This window comes from Protopterus annectens, chromosome 2.part0 (genome assembly GCF_019279795.1).
Source record: "Protopterus annectens isolate FY-2018-M chromosome 2.part0, PAN1.0, whole genome shotgun sequence".
NCBI classification, from domain to species: Eukaryota; Metazoa; Chordata; order Ceratodontiformes; family Protopteridae; genus Protopterus; species Protopterus annectens.
The window spans coordinates 1,287,295,471-1,287,305,010 of NC_056728.1; positions in this window are offsets into that span (position 1 = coordinate 1,287,295,471).

Here is a 9,540-nt window from a genome sequence, read left to right on the forward strand (position 1 = left end):
ACCTTTGGGCAAGTAAATTTGAGCATGAGTAATTTACCCAGTCAATGGATGGATAATGAAAGTCGCCCAAAACCACGGTGTTTGATGTATCTTGACAGACTCAAGTAGATCCAAATAGGCAGAGTGAGTGTCCTGATTCACAAAGTGGGTCCTGTAGCTGGCAATGACTTGAATAGGTCTCCTACCAGCAGTTAATTGCACCTGAAGTATCTCTAGGGAATCATGCTTGTTTGACCAGTCTGGAGGTGTATTTATCTTTAGCGAAAATTGATACACCACCTCCTTTAGTTTTTACACCTTCAGTTTGTGGTCTGAACGTGTGGAAGGACGTGTAACGCGGTATGGCTGGGAGCTCTACACAGCCTTGAACCAGGTGTCTGTGACTGCACAAATGTTTGCATCTTTCAAGGTGAGGACTGATTCCAGTGTGTACAGTTTTGTGTTAAGACTCCTAGCATTTAGCAACATAACCTTGAAGTTATTTTTAGATGGAATTTTTATGCTGGGAATTTTGTCCTTGAGACACTGCCTGAAAAAAGGCTCTATGGAGGTGGCAAAAGCCTCAGCCAATAGCCGGAATCCCAGGGTTGACAGATGAAGACCATCTCTGGCAAACCATCGAGGTCTGTCGATCATGTCACCCAAGCTGACAGATAATGGAGCCCCATAGAATGACACCAGAAACTAAGCCAATTACTGAAGTCAATCATTTCTTGTTTGTATTGAGGCATCATCCTAGGTGAAGGTAAAATTATGTTTATGGCTAGGGATATACCTGCCTGAGACACATAGTCCAAGAGCTCAGTCATTTCTCTCTTCATATAGTCCAGACCGTTATGTCTTGAGTCATTCACACCAACATGGACAATGACGGAGTCATACCAGTACCTGTTGTTTTATTTTTTTATTTATTTATTTCATTTTACATTTGTTAACCGGAAGAGTCCGACTGGATACAGGTCCATTTTCAGCAGTGGCCCGGGGAGAAAAGCTCCAATAACATTTATTTTTAACATCAAAAGCCATTACCTGTGACATTCATTACAGCCAGACTAACATTGTGAAACTAAGTGACACATATTGTATACACTCTGAGTAAATATGAGAGCAAAAGGTAAGACAGTGTAAACACATTCATAATTATGAGGAGTAATACATTACAGTATCATAGCAGAATACTAGGCTAATTACCCAAGGTGCCATTTTAAGCCTAGCCAATTATCCCTTGTGAGAATCAAACCCTGCACCTTGTTTTTATAAGGCAAGCACCTTAACCATTAGGCCACTCTCCCAACCCCATAATTACTAGTAGCTACTAGACAAATGGATGAGCAGTTAGTAATGCTCTCTTAACATGCCGGAAAACATTTCCTATCCTATAGTAATATTAGGACTATGGGTAGGCTGAGAAGGTAGCATATTTTAGTGTGGTGCAGAGAGATTAGCTATATCTAGAGTGTTATCCAGGGGTGAGACAGGAGCAAAACCTGTTGTTCATGAAGTGAGTTTTAATGAGTTTCTTAAATTGAGTGATGGAGTTGTTGGATGTTAAGTGGGCAGGACGGGAGTTCCAGAGTTTAGAGATCGAGTGGCTGCAGACAGATTTTCCTGCCTCATTTTTAAATTTGGTGACCTGTAGGTGATTTTGGGTGCTAGATCTTAAGGTTCTAGTAGTGATGTGAGGGTGAATTAGATGTTGTAGAGCTGGGATTTTGTCTGAGTGGTTTAATATTTTGTGCACTAGTGAGAGCTGACTGCTTTGAAGTATTAGTGGCGCTCTAACCAGTTAAGTTTGATGAGACACTCACAGTGATGAGTTCTATAGGATGACCCTGTAGCAAGTCTTGCTATCTTATTGTAGCATGATTTGAGTTTGTTTAGATCAGTTTTGCGAAGGTTAGTGAGTGCAGGGGAGGCATAGAGTAATGTAGATAGTAGGTGTGTCCTTGCTATTGTTATTTTTGAATGTTGTGAGAGAGTGTTTGTTTTGAGAGTAGCCTGAGTTTCTTGTGAACTTTCTTTATAGTTTGGTCAATGTGTAGATTAAATCTAAGGTGGTTGTCTATTTCCACCTCTAGCAGCTTGGTATGATTGGTAGGGGTCATAGTGGTATTGTTGCTGGAGGTGATAGCAAAGCTGTCAGTGTGGGGAAGGGATCTGTGGGAGCTAAGGAGGAGTAATTTAGTTTGGAGTGGGTTAAGAAGTTGGTTGGTGAACCAAGTTTCGGCTAGAGAGAAGGATTCTTGTGTTTGGGAGAGGAGATGATCTAGTGTGGGGGCTGCACATATAATAGTGGTGCCATCTACATATTGCACTATAGAGGCCTTGGTGTGGTGGATGAGAGATGGTTGGTGAACAGTGTGAATAGTAAAGGACATAAGATGGAGCCTTGAGGGATCCCTAGGGAAAGAGGCAGCAAGGAGGATATTTGGTTTTGCCACTTTACTGCTTGCTGTCTACCAGATAGATAGCTCTTAATCCAAGAGATAGATGAAGAACTGAGGTTTAAGGTGGAAAGTGAGTCAAGGAGTTTCATATGGTTGACTATATCAAAAGCTTTGCATAAATCTAAGAATGTAGCAGATACAATTAGTCCATTATTTCTGTGGTTATTTATGGTATTAGTGAATGAGGTAAGTGCAGTGGTAGTACTATGGAAGGGTTTGAAGCCATGTTGCGATATAGATAGTAGCTTGTTTTCTAGCAGATACTGCATCACTTGTGTGTGGATTACCCTTTCAAGTATTTTTGATAAGGGGGATAGTATAGCTATAGGCCGATAGCTATTGAGTTTGAAAGAGTTACCCCTTTGTGCATTGGTATTATATGGAATAGTTTCCATAAGTGGGGTACCGTACATTCTGAGATGGATCTGTTAATTAGGATAGTGACAGGGTAGGCTATAGCTTCTGCGGCTAGTTGTACATATTCAGTCGGTAGGCTGTCGGCAGCTTGCGTGGTTGGTTTAAGTTTTTGGAGAAGTTTTTGAATGGTCTTGATTGATACTGGATGAAAGTTAAAGTGGGTGCTATTGTCTTTTGTTTCAGGAGGAGGAGATGTTTTTGTTGGAGGGAGGTTATTAGGGCAAGTTTGGTTATTTGCAAGGGCTTGGATAGTTTCTGTAAAGAACTTGTTGAATAGTGTGAGGATATTGTCATGGTTATTTTCTGTTTTTGGTGAGGGGGTGGAAGTTTTCCCTGGTATTAAGAGAGAGGTGATTGTGGCCCAGAATTTTTGTGGGTTATTAGCATGTTTATTTCGAAAATTTTGGTAGTAGGAGATTTTGTCAGTTTTAATGAGTTTTTTGGCTTTGTTTCATAGTTCAAGGTAGTTTTGTCTGCCTGTTTTGGTTTTACTGTTATGAAATTGTGTCCAGGCTTTGTTCCTATTTTTGAGGAATGCTTTTGTATTTTTAGTTAGACAGAGGGCATATTTAGTTTTAATTCTGGAGGTTCTGGGGGGCATGGTGGCTAAGTATATTTATGAAGGTTGCATTAAAGTATTGGACTGCTTTGTCGAGTGATAAGTTTTTCAAGGGGGTCCAGTTACAGCTATTCAGGTCCCCATTAAAGTTGTTAAGGTTAAATTGTTTTTTTATTTTAAATTTCCCATACTGTTACCTGTGTTATTAGGGGTGTTTTAAATCTTAGTAGAAATGTTGGATGGTGATCGCTGAGGGTGTCAGGCAGACATCCAGCAAGGGATATGATGGAAGGATGGGATACAAGTATCCAGTCCAGTATGGCTTGTTGTTTGGTTCTTTTGTCAATTTTAGTGGGGGATGTAATAATTTGGGCTACTCTGTGTATGTTAATGTGGGAGAGTGGGTTTTGTTTGGAGCAGTTGAGCCAATCTTTATTGAGGTCACCTAGTAGGATGTTTTTTGGGGGGTAGGGCGTTGGATATCCAATTCATTCTAGTAGGTTTTTCATGATAGTAATATTGTTGTCTGGTGGTATATAGCAGCCTATAATGTTGGTGTATTTTTTGGGGTTTAATTTTAATTTGGCAAGGGTGAGTTCCACATTTTTGAGGTCAGGGGTTGAGATGTTGAGTTGTTCTAGGATGAGGTGACTTGTATATAGTATGGCTACTCCCCCACCCCTTTTTCCTACTCTGTCTTTCCAAATGATGTTATACCCTGGTGCTCTAATTTCATTATTGTGGATATCTGGTTTTAGCCAGGTCTCAGTCAGAATGACAATTTCTTGATTATATAAGGTTAGTAGAGCATGGAGGTCATGGACTTTGTTCAGGATACTTCTTACATTAAGATTAATAATGAGGAGTGAGTTTTTCTCGCTGTCAAGCAGGGCATTATTCAGATTGGGTCTAAGGGTGAGTGGGCCTGGGTTAGGGTGCATGTTATCACAACATATGAGTTTTGTCTTGTGGTACAGGTAGAGTCTGCTAAGTTTACTGATAATTATGTGTTTTAATGTAGTGTGGGATTGCCTACATGTTGAGAGTAGTCTGTGTGAGAGATAGTGAATAGGGGTGGTTTGATAGAGGTATGGTGCTAGGTGAGTGTAGGCATGGGTGGGTGTAGAGTTAATGGATGTAGATTGGTTTGGAATGATTAGGTTTTGTTGAAGTTGGACTTCATAGCTGGTAATGGATGCTAGTAGTACTAGGATAGAGATGGATATAGAATATAGTAGGAGCTGTAGACTTGAGTTTTTTGATTGTGAAGTCACTATTGTTTTGTATTATTGGGGAGGGTGTGTGAAGTATAATAAAGACACTTGACACTTGTTGAGACACTTGAGTGCATGTGTGATATGGCATATCATGGCACTTGACAGACAGCTGACCATTACCTGACATTTTCCTTATCCAGCCTGGTGAGAGGGACATCTGCATGCTTCACAATGGAATGATTAATCTGTTTGGTTTTGTGTTTTGCCTTAAGGACTTGACAGGTGAGACACTGGTAATTGATCTATTTTGGGTATTGTTTTCTGCAGATGAAGTATTATGTGTAGCATGATTGTGTTTGTGTTTGTGTTTGGGAGGTCTCTGGTGTTTAGGTATGCTTCTGCTGAGGAACTCTGCACACGTAGGTATGTGTGATGTGGGTTTGGGTGGGAATAGGAGGTGAGGTGGTTACCTTATTACTTTCTGAGGTGGCACCTGTCACCTCAACTATATGGGTTCTATCTTTTAGTCAATTTGCTATGCTCTACACTAAGCTCTATTAGGCTGTTTACAATGCTAGCATGCAGAATGGTGTTGAATGCCTGGTAAATATGCTCTGTGAACTTTGTGAAAAATATCAACTGCCTCTATTACCCTTTCAAAGAAGTTAACTAAATTAAATAGACATTACCTCCCCTTAATAAAACCAAACTATTGAGGATCTAAATGTATGAGGTTTTTGATGACTTAGTTAATGAAGTCAGATAAGATGCATTATGTGACATTGTCAATTATACTAATTAGCTGATCAGTCTTTAGTTCCTTGTGGCTGTGGTAGGGCCACCTTTATGAAGAGTCTCCATTCTTCAAAGACATGTCCTGTGACTACCCTTAAATAAAACAAGTTCAGAAGAGGCTGTAACAAGGCATGTCTGGTATTGTGTACCAGGCCAAGGCATTTAGATAAATTTGCTAGACCCATGAAAGAAGTATCCATATTTTTTGTGAGCACAGTGAGGATATGCAACTTCACATAAATGTGCACTAGTCCTGCAACACCAGTCTTACTCTGCTGTGTTCTCTAATGGTTACATGTATATAAGATGCATACAAAGATGAGAACTATCACATCTTGTTAAATGGAATTAGAATTCTGTCATTATATTGTAGCACTATTTGTAAATATCTGTATAAAGAAGTTGTTTTTTTTCTCTTTTGGTTTTTCCTGTATTTTATAACACTGTATTTGAGTTAGTGACTTGTGATCTTCAGTATACCTGTTTTACACAATGTATTTCATCTCTGCCCATTTTACCCAACCATACAGATGATTGACAGCCAGCCCCCACAGTCACAGCCACAGCAAAATGCTCCTTCCTTGCAAATTTATCTGGTGTCCATTGTCAATATTTGCCTTGCATACCAGGAATAAAAGGGAAAAAAATCTATACATTGTTACCTCCCTCAGAGGGCACCATCTGCAGGCTGCACCTTTATTAAACAAATTAAAAGTAACATAAATAGAAAAGTATTTTGTTTTATCCATGTTTAGAGCAGCTACACCAATGCCTTCCTACGCCTTCTTCTGTGATCGTCATGTGCCCCCTCCCTAAGCAGCTGGCAGAATGTCTCTTATTACACTGCACTACTAGAAAGCAGTAAGGAAGGAAGATTTAGTGGTAATGTCTGATTTTTTAACAGTCCATATTCCTCTGTGCACATACAGTAGCATTCTGAGACCTGTCTTCTATCCAGTGTTCAAAACAAAGTGTATTAGATGCTAGTTTAGCCTTTCCCTCTTCCTGTCTGCCTCTTCTTTAATTATTCTGTCTCTAATTATGCTTTCTTTTAGGTCTGTTCCTCTTTTTCATATCCTCCATGCTTTTTTTTATTCTCCTTGCTTGTTATGCTGTCTGATCCTATCACATCTTATTCCTCCCTTCTGCTCAGCGCCTTTGCCCACGTCCTCCTCTACCATACCTCTTAACCTCATAGAGCAAAACATCTGGACAAAGCCTAAAATGATGGGGGGACAAATAGGGACACATTTTAAATATTGCTCTTACAAACTTAGAAAATTGATAGAATAATATGTTTTTCATTAACATGAATTTTCTAAAGGGTGTGGAGTCTTAAACTCAAATGTATGTCATTATTTAATGACTTCAATCCTTAGCTATTTGCCAGAAAAGTGCAGAATTTAGGAGGAACACAGCAAAAATAAGACACAAAAATTTGGACATTCTGCGAAAATCCATACAGTTGAGAGATATGTGCTCTACCTCTTTTCTCTAAGTATTCCTTGACTTACTGTTTGTTTCCTCTCTTTGCCAACATTCCTTTTGAGAACTCCATGAACTGGATTCTCTTGCTATCTGTCTGAACACTCCATTTGAGTGTTCCTAATACCCATCTAATCTCCCGGATTTCCATGTCTAGAAAGCCCATCCTTCACCAGCATATTTTATCACCCACTTCATGTTAAGGACTTAAGCTACATCTCAGCCCCCACACACACTCCACCCCCACACTGTGCATCAAACACATTTCTCTCCTTTCCCCTTCCTGCAGCCACTGATCCTGTGTTACTATTCTTTTTTGCATCATTGTGCCATGCTCTTTATACTTATAACCAAATGACCACATACAGTGTGCCTCGACTCTGAGTATTATCTGTTTCTTATTTTCACACTTTCCTTTATACTGTCAATTTTCTGCCTCCTTAAGATTTTTGCTGAAACTGCCTCCTTCTTTCCCAGCATTGAACCTCTTTGTTAGCTTTTCCCCACCTTGCTATAATGCCTTTCCTTTTGTAACTTATTCTTACCTTTTACACCACTTTTATTATTTCTTTATTTCATTTTGTCCTCTGGGTTTTGAAAGGCCCATTTTCAGTGGATGCCCGGGGAGATAAGCTCCATGACACAATTACAGTAACAAGTCAATTACAATTGAAAAATGTCAAAAATATTATCAATAGTAAGTTAGATCCATCATTAAGGGGACATTGTTCAAAACAAAGGAAATATAATACATGTTACAGTACAACTTTGTGAATTTAGTTGTTCAAAACAGCGGACATACAGTACATGTTACAGTACAACTTAGTGAATTTAGCATAAGTAGATGTTAGAATAAAGTATAGGTCTAGTGGTAGTGAAAATTTGTTTTATAGAGTGAACATAGTATATTATTTATAGAGAATATATTTGTAATATAGAGGATGCAAGAGATGAGCAGAGTGTTGTGTGAACGATGAATTACAAAGTGGAAACTCATGTGGGTGATGAGCAGGGGCAAATCCACTTGGAGGATAGCTATGAGTGAAGGAGGGATTTGAAGTTGGTAGGATTTTCAGTGTTTCGAAGGGGGGAGGGTGTTCCAAACTTTGGCTATAAAGTAAGATAACAGGAAGCGGTCAGGGGGCCTAGAAGGTTTGTGAATTTGTAATTGGTTTGGTTTTCTGACCGAAGTGGGCAATTTGGAATATAGGGGGATAAGGTGGAGGAGAGAGTCGGACAGCTAGATGGTTTTATCTGTAGCCTACATTCTACCTCTCTGCACTCCTTGTCTAATAGCTTTTTCAACTTTTTATTAACTAGTAAAGTAACTACCCATGCAGCCTATATCACAAACCCAGTAACAATGTGCATTTTCATGCATGAATAAAATTGTGGTCTATCTCTTTTCCATATATCCTGACACTATCTATCTATCTATCTATCTATCTATCTATCTATCTATCTATCTATCTATCTATCTATCTATCTATCTATCTATCTATCTATCTATCTATCTATCTATCTATCTATATGTATGGGTCTATTTTTAAAGCTCAGAGTTTCAAAACATTTAATTTCTTCTGGTTCTGACCATAAGATAAAAGTTTTGAAACTTCCAGCTGTTTAAAAGGAGACTGCCATAGAGAGCGGAGTGGGAAATTTACTATTTTCCGCACTGTAGTGCAATCTCAGAGCTGGTATATTTAATTAGCACGGGGAGTGGGAGGCAGGGGAACTTGCTCAACTAAAAGACCGTAAAAAAATGTTTTTATTTTTTTCTCCAAAGTTTTGTAGTTTCAAAACTTCGATCTTATTGTCTTGACCATAAGAAATTCAATGTTTTGGAACTCTGAGCTTTAAAAGTAGACCTATACATATATATACATATATATATATATATATATATATATATATATATATATATATATATATATTTACACACACACACACACACACACACACACACCTTTCTAAACATTCATAAAAATATCAACATCCCTCCTGGTAGATCTATTGTGTCTAGACGAGTCTATAACAGAACCCCTTTCTGTATATTTGGAGTTTAAATTAAAGTCTTTGTTGAATTTTGTGCCAGCTCGTATCAAAGATGCAACACAGTTTTTAAAGGCTCCTGTAAATTGGTTTATTTGTACTTTAGATGTTCAGTCCATGTATACTAGCAAATCACATGATGGTTGTATATGTGCTGTGAAATTTTGGCTTGAGTTTTCTCAAGAGTTTACGGATGGTGAGATTGAGTTTTTGTTAAAATTATTGAAAATGGTTCTAAAACATAATGTGTTCTGCTATAAGAAAGACTGGCATCTCCAGAGTAAAGGAACTGGTATGGGTTCCACATTTGCCCCCATTTATGAGGATTTAATCATGGGATTATTAGAGTATTAGTTGATCTATACTGGCAAAAACCCTTTTAAAAATGGTTAAATAAGTGGTGACTTTATCTGGATGACTCTTCGTGTGTGTGTGGACAGATTCTTTATATTCTTAACAGTTTGTACAATATTTAAATGGCAATGAGTATCATATTAAGTTTATTAGCAGGATACAGATGTTTAACATTGATTTTTTAGATGTTGATCTAACTAATATGATAGATGGC